At 42.1% G+C, this 9,054-nt stretch overlaps 1 long non-coding RNA gene across 1 annotated transcript in view; it reads right to left on the minus strand.

Moving 5' to 3' along the window:
* Nucleotides 1–1,799: 1,799 nt before the first annotated feature.
* The window catches only part of LOC109312191, a 16,832-nt gene continuing 9,577 nt past the window's right edge, over nucleotides 1,800–9,054 (minus strand). The window contains exons 2-3 of the long non-coding RNA XR_002101725.1: nucleotides 4,315–4,317; nucleotides 1,800–1,898 (exon numbers count right to left, since the gene is read on the minus strand). This is a non-coding gene — a long non-coding RNA (uncharacterized LOC109312191). The remainder of the gene's footprint in view (nucleotides 1,899–4,314; nucleotides 4,318–9,054) is intronic.

The following is a 9,054-nucleotide window of genomic DNA, read 5'->3' on the forward strand; positions in this document are numbered from 1 at the left end:
AGGTCCCTTCTAGCCCTAATGTCTATGAAATCTAATTATGGATGATGCAGAGAAGACTGACGTAGTTAATGTCTTTTTTTAATTTGGCCTTCACAAATAGAGGCAGTTACAAGATGATAATTATAATTGGCAGAAAAGACTGGGAAATACCAACAGTGGACAAACAATGTAGAGTAGTAGAAGAACAAATTATGGATCAGTTAAGGAAGCTATATGCTTTCAAGTTGGCAAGGCCAGATGGGATGCACTCTAAGGTACTGAAGGAACTGGTTGAGGTAACTTCAGAGCCATTGTCTATCCTCTTTGAGAACTTGTGGATTTTGTGTCTGGTCCTGGATGACTGGAAATGGGCAAATATAATGCCCATTTTTAAGAAGTGGAAGAAAGAGGATTTGGAGAATTACAGATCAGTCACCTTGACCTCAGTACCTAGAGTGACAAGAATTGTGGAGCAGGTCTTGAAAGAATCAATTTACAAGCATTTAGAGGAGAACAAGGTGGTCAGGAACAGCCAGCATGAATCCAACAAGAGCAAGACATGCCTGACCAACCTATGATAAGATGACAGGCTCTGTGGATGAGGGGGGAGACCAGTTAATGTGAAATGTCTGGCCCATGTAGGCCTATTTTTTTTTTATGATTGTATGGTTTCATGTATGCCCTTCTTAAGGATATGTTTGATGTTCTGGAACTTGTCAAGGGAGTGTGTTGTGACTTGTAGAAAATGTGATCTCTTTGAGTGACAAGTAGTTTAAGGGTAGTTTCTATGACTCCTGATAGTTCTTCAGTGAGGGCACTGTAGTTAGATATAAATTGTATGCCAAGGCTACCTTGTTTGTATGTTCTTGGGAGCATATAAAATGTTCCTGAGTTGGGGGAGTAAAAGAGTAGTGCACACAGTTTTTCCTAAAGCTGGTATGGAAAGTATTTGTGGTTTTTCAGTTCAAGGGTAAATATTGCAGTGGAGTCCTCCCCAATTTTTTTATACAGGTTGGTGATTGTGCATTAGCCTCATTGTGGAAGGTTTTATCTTGAAGTCAGAGGATGACAGTTGTAGCATGGACTGAACTAATGTAGCTGATGTTAACATAGAATGTAATAATAGTAAAATGTAACCATGTTAGCCTTGTCCTGTAAGCAACTTGAAAACTCCATTTTGTATCCTTCTGCTTGACATAAGTGAATGAACTCTGCATAGCCTTTATGTGTGAGTGTGTGTAAAAGGGTGAATGGTAAGAGAATGGCATAGAGATGGGAAAAGAAGATGTAACTTTATGTAAGCACCAAAGTGCCAAATGTAAGTTACCAGTCAGTTAACTAATTAATGAATGGCTGAGTAATCCCTTTTAGGCGTAGGGCACAAAGAAGATAAAAAGGAGAAGAAATGCACCTATCCTTCCAGACAAGCAGCAAAAACACTCCAAGGCTAGGATAAGCTGAAGACAAAAGAAGAACAACCACAAAAACAGAAGCTGGGTATGGAAAACCCCCAAAGCACTGAAACAAAGGATGCCAATCCCTGTAAAAGAATACTTTGAAAATGCCAAGTTGAGTGAGTCTCTTTCTCTACTGTTGTTTCATCAGAGTACAGCTGTTATCTTCAAATCTGCTATCTTTGAATCATCACCATCTACTCAATAAGCCCGGGTTGGCCATCCTGGGCTGATATTGAGCAACTATTGCTGGTAACTATATCTGGTGTGTGTGTGGATGAAATGGTTATTTTGTGTATGTGTATGCCTGTGTGTAATAATGTGTATGATGATTTGTGTGCTTGTATGAATGGTGTGTCCAAACCTCTATGTCTAACTCATGTAATCAATAAACGTGGCACCTTGCCTTATCCCCCTTTATAAAGTCTCACTCGTGATTTGAGCAACTGGCAATTTGAGTAACTCCTTATTTTCCCACTAGTTTCATTACTATTTATTATTGTATCTTAGTAATTGTTTGGCTTTTCTTTTTGAAGGGAAGAAATAGTGGAAGGTGCTAGGGGTTCTGTTTATTTTCTTTTTTTTAGAATTTCACTGTTAGCTTTCTCCAGATCTAACAAATATACTCATTCTCTGGATCTACAAACTACTTACACCTCTTTTTTCTTTCCAAAAGAAAAATATCAGATGGATTGCAAATAAAGCAAATAAATCAGAACACATAGAAGAGCTCCTTCCCTTTATGTGCAGCATGGTTTCCTGAGTAATTAAATGTGGTGGAATCAACCTGCCTGAGCTTTTGCCCTCCATTTCCTTACAGATTCAGTGTAATGGAAATGCCAACCAAATAAAAATGAATTTATAAGCATTACTCTTTTTGTGAAAATGTAAAGTCATAGCATTTTTCATCAACTGGCACCCAGTGAAGGAGCAAAGAATGTTAATGTATTTTGGATTACAACTACCAAATATTCTAATATAGGCCTGTCCAACTTCTGGTTGGACAGGGGAAACATGGCCCATAAACCACAAGCCCTGAGGCTGCACACAACTGAAGTGGAAGCCAGCGGAGGAAGGGGAAGCCCCCAGAGAACCCAGCAGAAGCAAATGGAGCAGTGGGAGGAGTGGTGGCTGGGAGAATTCCTGTGGGGGCAAGATAACCCCTTGCAAGCTGAGTTGGACAGCCCTGCTCTAATATACTCTCTGCCCCAATACTATCTTCAGGTAATATGAGCTGACATTCTGAGACAAGAAACAAAAGAAGCATTGCTTCCATAAAGGTCTGACTCTGGGCATGCACAAAAAGAAAACAGACACCTTCACTTTTATAGTTAGGTGTTCCTTTTGCACTGCACCTGAGATTGTCCAGTGTAGCAAAATTGAAGTTGACAAGTCTATTTTTGGTAATCCTGAGAAGCTCTACATCTTACTTATATGAAATATTTCACGCAACCCACTATAGATTTACTCAGAAATTTTATTATAGCTGCAAGGTTTGTCATGGGTTATTCCTTAAAATATTTAAGAGTTTAATGTCAAAAGACAACTTAATATTTCATTAGATAATAAAAGATTCTACCGTGTGATAAAATGGTATGAAAAGACTTTGGATTTTATTTTTTCTTGTAGCACATTTGCTTTCTAGAATTATTAATAAAAACTTTTTCTACTGAGTGAATGCCAACTTCAAATAAAAGCTTTGTCTCTTTTCTCCAACCCTTTGGGCGGGGGGCTGGACTCGATGATCTTCTGAGGTCCCTTCCAGCCCTAATGTCTGTGAAATCTATGAAATAGATTGCACTGTATACTGCAGGAGACAGATGTGGGAAACAGTCAGTTCAAAATAACAGGCACCATCTATTAAATCTCTAATACAAACAAATTCTTGTTTTCATTACCATTTTACAGTTACCTGTTCACAACATTAATTTTCATGCTATCTATTCAGCGGCTGCATCTACATGAGATGCTGATGGCACGGGAGCTTGTGAATACTGCACAGTATCGTTGCAGGCAGGAAGTATGCCGTGACGCTACTACACTGTAGTTTTGGGCTACTGAGTAGTCAGTGTCACCAAAAAGCCATTTGTCAGTGTAACTCCAGTTACTATGCAGTCTTTTAGTACAAGTTTATACAAGTACTAAATGAGTGCACAGTAACGACTGCACAGTTAGTGTCTCATTTAGATGTGGCCAGTCATAATTAAACTCTATTTTCCAATCTGAAAATAAACTATAAATAAAACAAGCTAGAGAATAAATTTTAAAAATCTAAATAGGTTGTTCCAAATAGTATGGAGATCTAAATAACAGGAATTACTTATACATTAGAGTAATGGAAGGTAAGGCCCATATCCACAATGCATGTGGTGATGCTCAGTGCTATCATGCCTATGTCATATCCACCTGAGCCCTAATTAAGGCTCCTAGTAGTAGCAGCATTATTGTCACACAAAAATAGATATCTACATCTGGGTGGATTTCAAAAAGAATGCATGTCTCCATAACTTGAATGGTGGCAGCCTGCACATTTTTGGTAGAGATTCTCAAGCCATCCACATCATTTAAGGAGATGCATAAGCCAGCCAATAGACAGGATGTGGAAGGAAAGAGGATGTAGTATTTAGGCAATAATCTGCAAGCCTGAAAGACTTCTCCTCATGTGGAATCCACAAGTATAAACTCCTTCATAATTTTAACTACCTAAGGTTTAATCACCTTATTGCACCACACTTGCTACCTTTTTGCCAAATAGCAGTTAGGATCCTTATTGTCCAACTATTAGGGGATTCTCCCAGGAGAGGGGAGACCAGAGTTCCAGTCCCTGATACCAGAATTGCTTATATCTTTTTTTGTTAAACATACTGTATAAAATGCAGACAGCCTTGCTATCACAAATCAAACCCTAGGACTTTCTTTCTCTCAAGAGACAGCCATAAGCATGGGGCTGTACAGTAAAGCTTACTCTCCTGGTCTCTCTTTCCAGCCCCAGAAACCACACATTCTTTTCTGAAGAGGTTCAGAAACAGTTGCTAATTTTTTTTTTTTAAATCAATCACATGGAAAAATTCCAGTCTTTTCAAATATTTGTATTTTTTTATGTTAATTTGTAGGAAAAGTCAGTCTTGAAATTCTTGGAATAGAAATACTGAAGTAGTTTGATTCTGAAATATCAACATCACTGCATAAAAATATTTCATTTTAATGTTGTTAACATTAATAGAAAAATATATAGTATATAAAAAGGTTAAAAATAAATAAAAGTTAAAATCTTCATCCCCATTTTAAATATTTTCTCTTTTTTACCACATCTTGTCAAAAGATTTGATAAAACCTGTCAACTTTGCCAACAAAGCATTTTCTTCAGAATTTTTTTTGTCTCAAGATATTTCAACTTACTCTACCTGGGAGGTTATACTAAGGCACCAGCCAGCCATTTTGTCACTGGCAGGAGAGATGAGCCTTTTGCTCATTCCATAGGAGTGAGCAGAAGAAAAATAACCTACTTATAGGCACAATATTGTGAACTTGGATGGTCTAATCTTTGCTTAGCTTTCCCATTTTATGGATTCCTTCCTCATTTTCAGCAGGGAAAAGCTGTCCTTAAGGCTGTTTAAAATAACTATTCTACTACTTACTTTAACCTCATTTACTCTGTTTCCACTATCTTGTGGGTTGATAAAAAAAAGTATGCAATGGAGACATAATTGCAGGACAATAACATCAACATAGTGTAGAATCAGTGTGTCTTATGCTACAATTCACAACCCTTTAATTATTGGATTAGCTGATGTGCATAGCTTTATAGTCACAAACGCTCTGGCATAGGAAGAAAAAAGCCACTTAGAAATCCTGTATTATTATCTGATTCACAGCCACAGCCACATCTGTCAAAACACAGCTAGGATCTTTAAAGCATATGTTTGTGTTAATGCAGGTTCTATGACAAAATGTTATCAGCTTCTTGGACTGCTTGCTTCAGGTTCATATACTTTTAAAATTTGGCTGCAACTATAGACTTGAGAAAAGAGGTGCTTGAGGAGGGGGAGGGGGCATGATAAGGGTTTACAAAATTCTAAATAGTGAAGAGAAAGTAAATAGGGATTTATTATCTACTGTCTCTCACAATTTAAGAACTAGGAATCATAAAATGAAACAAGTAGGTAGTAAGTTTAAAACTAACAAAAAGAAGTTCTTTTGCACAGAGTGGGAGCATTTTCACATGTGATTAATGTGGCTGGTGCAGTTCGTGCTGGAGTTTATTGCTCTTGGGCACCCAGGTCCACAGCACATTGATCCAGGGGCAGAGCAGTCCCAGATGGCAGGGGCCCCTGGGGGTCAGTTTGCCAGCCTGGGGATGTGCTGATTGGTTCAACATGCTGCAAATGGGCTGGCAGGGGCACAAGCATGCTTTAATAGGGAGGTAGCTGGCAGGCAGCCTCTACACTGAAGCATACTCATGCACCAGTCAGCCCCATCAGCATCTACACATGCAATATAGTGGAGTAAATAACTCCACCATAGGATAGTACTTATGTGTGGCAGTACTATCCTATGGCAGAATTAATTATTTTACTCCACCCTAATAGCACCACACATGTAGATAGTGACATTTTACTGTGGAGCTAATTAGTCAGCTCAGCAGTAAGCATCTCATGCAGATGCACCCATTTTGTAATTAAGGTGTGTAACTCATTCCCACAGATTCAAAGAGGGATTGAACAGCTCTTGGAGAAGGTGCAAGATCAGTTATTGAACATGGGAGTTAGGGGTAGAGCCTCTGAATCAGAACTCCTTAGACCTCAAATGCTGGAAGCTGCAAGTGGGAGAAGAACAAGGGAAAAGCTCTGGTCATACCTTGTTCACTCTCCCATTCATCATCTACTCCTTTCAACTGTGTGACACAGGACACTAGATAAAATTAACCTGTGGTCTGACCCAGTAAATGGCCTATGCCATTGCCACAATATGGCCTATGCTATTGCATATGCCCCCTCCTTCTTCACATACACACCCCCTTCCTTATACACTGGAGGGCTAGTGCCTGGAGGTGGGGGGCATTGAATATGAATGGAATCTCCCACAGTGAGTTGGGAGTGCGGGGCATCAGCAGGGCCCAAGGGCTATGGGCCAGGCTTTTGGAGCACCAACAGGACCAGAGGGCTCTGTGTCAGGAGTAAGGGGCACCATCAGAGCTGGGGGTGCTGCGGGTTGGGAGCAACAGCATGGGCAGGAACAGGGCACTGGCATATCAAAGCTTCTCAGCATCACAAAGCAGCAGAAGTGAACAGCCACAGCTAGACCCATTCCCTGGTGAGTGAAGGGGGCAGGGAAGACTCTGATTTTCCATAGTAAAAATAAACAAAATCAAATGCCAAAAAATATATATGTATATATTTATTTAGAATTTATTTTATTATAGTGACTGAAGCACTGGTAGGCTTCCACGTTGCTTTAAAATTGTAAATGTATTAACTGTACCTATACAGGCAACCCCCACTTAACGCTGTTTTGTTCAGTGCTATTTTGCTATACCGCTCATTTTAAATTGATACCTGATTTCACTTAGCCCCCAGCAAGTTTCACTATAACGCTTGTGGTCACCATCTTGGGTCATTAAAATCACTTCCAGTCATCATCTTGGATTGTTAAATACTTTCGTTTCACTTAACACTCGTTTCACTTAATGCTCAGTTTTTCAGGAAACAATTAAGAGCACTGCCAGTATATATATAGTAACATTTCATTTTAATCATGGAAAAACACAGATTGGGCGGGGGGAGGGGAGTAATCAGAGAATATGGGATTTTTAAACAGAGAAAACAAAAATCTCCATGTCATTTCTTCTCCACAAGGAAACCAACCTACAAGGCAAGTGACACCTGCTACAACTCAAAAGCAAGTCAACACTACAAGGCTCCAACACAGAACATTAACCCAAAATTATATTCAGCAAGAAAGTGACAGCTCAATATGAACTTGGTCTAAGCACATCTAAATCAAAAAAAATATATACAACTGCAAGAAAAAAGATGAATTGCAAAGTGAATACAAAAAAGTATTAGAAAGTATAACGAAATGAAAGTATCAAAGGAGGATGAATATTAAGTATTTTCTTACCACTTTTTTTTTTACTTATTTAATTTCATAAAAATATCTGAAATAGAATTTAGGGTTAGGCTCTCCCAAATCACACGCATCAAAATTGGTTGGCCTAGCTGTCCTTCTCAATCTAGAACTTTATAATAAGTTGTGACTGTCGGACTGGGGGGGGTTCTCCCCGTGGGTAGCTGCCTGAGGATGAAGGACCGTCGCTGCTCACCCTGCGATACTGCTGACCTGGAGTAGGTGTTAGGTCGTCCAGTCCCTGCCTTCGTTCTCGCCCACCACGACTTGTTGTTAGGTTCAGTAGGGCGGTTCCTGGTTACTCCGCAGCCTGGGATCCCCAGTGGTCACGTTGCGGGGCTCTGCCACCCCTTGCACCCCAGCCTTCTCGGGTGTCCCCTTCTAACAAATAGCCCAGCTCCCTGTCCCGAGGCCAGTCGCCTCGCCGGCCCGCCCGACGCTTATCTTCGGGCTCCTCGTGCCCTGGGTGTCCTGGGACCGGGTCCCGGCCAAGATGGGGTTTCCACTACGGGCCCCTGGGCAGAACTCCCCAGCTATACTTCTCGACAGGGTTCCTCCTTTAATGGAAAAGAACCTGGAAAACTAAAGCTAGGTCTCCACAACCCTACTAGCTAAGTCTTTAGCCTGGACCTTCCTAGGTCCCCTACGGGCAACCCTTATCTTAGTCTCCGGTCATAGGTGGCCGACAATAGCCTCCTCCTGACTGCGCCTCCTTGGCGCCCTCCCAGGCCTGACCCTCCCTGGAGGCATCGCCTTCCGGTGCTGGTGCCCCGACCCCAGACCTGTAAGTCCAGCACGCCTCGGGTTCACAGTCCCAGAACTCCTCGCCGCTGGATCCCTCATCCTCAGAGTCCATCTACCGCTCTTCGCTTGCTGTGCTGGGGCTGGCCGCCGCTGGTGTCCTCCCCTCTGCTTGGGTAGGCTGCAGCTCCCCGACGGGGTCCCCTGTCTCACCTTAAGGGAGGTCAGCCACTCGCCTACAGCTGCCATTCCTTAGCCCTTGGGCCGGGCGGGTGACAGCTTATCCGCTCCAGGCACTCCTTCACCCTCCTCTTGAGGGGTTCGTGGCCCGTCCCCCTCTGGGGGCCTCGCTCTCGGTGCCTGCGAGGTTGTCAGCTCTCTCCACCCTGGGATCCTCCGCCTCGGTGGGTGTGAGGCTCCTTCCTGGATCCCGCGGCCGTCCTTCCTCGGCGGCCACTTTTATCGCCGGCATCTGACTGCCAGCACCAGCGCCGACTTCCGGCCGCGCCGGCATAAACAAGTGACGGATGTCCCACTCAGGCTCTGCCGCTGCCGTGGGTGAATCCCATTCCAGCTCCCCGGGACATAAGAAAAATTAAAAATAATAAATTAAAAAGTTTTTGCTAAATAAATTCTACTGGTTTTATTTTTGTTTCATAGATTACATAGATTTCATAGACATTAGGGCTGGAAGGGACCTCGGGAGATCATCGAGTCCAGCCCCCTGCCCAAAGGGCAGGAAGTCAGCTGGGGT

This window comes from Crocodylus porosus, unplaced genomic scaffold, assembly GCF_001723895.1.
Source record: "Crocodylus porosus isolate Cpor-Errol unplaced genomic scaffold, CroPor_comp1, whole genome shotgun sequence".
In the NCBI taxonomy this organism is placed as follows: Eukaryota; Metazoa; Chordata; order Crocodylia; family Crocodylidae; genus Crocodylus; species Crocodylus porosus.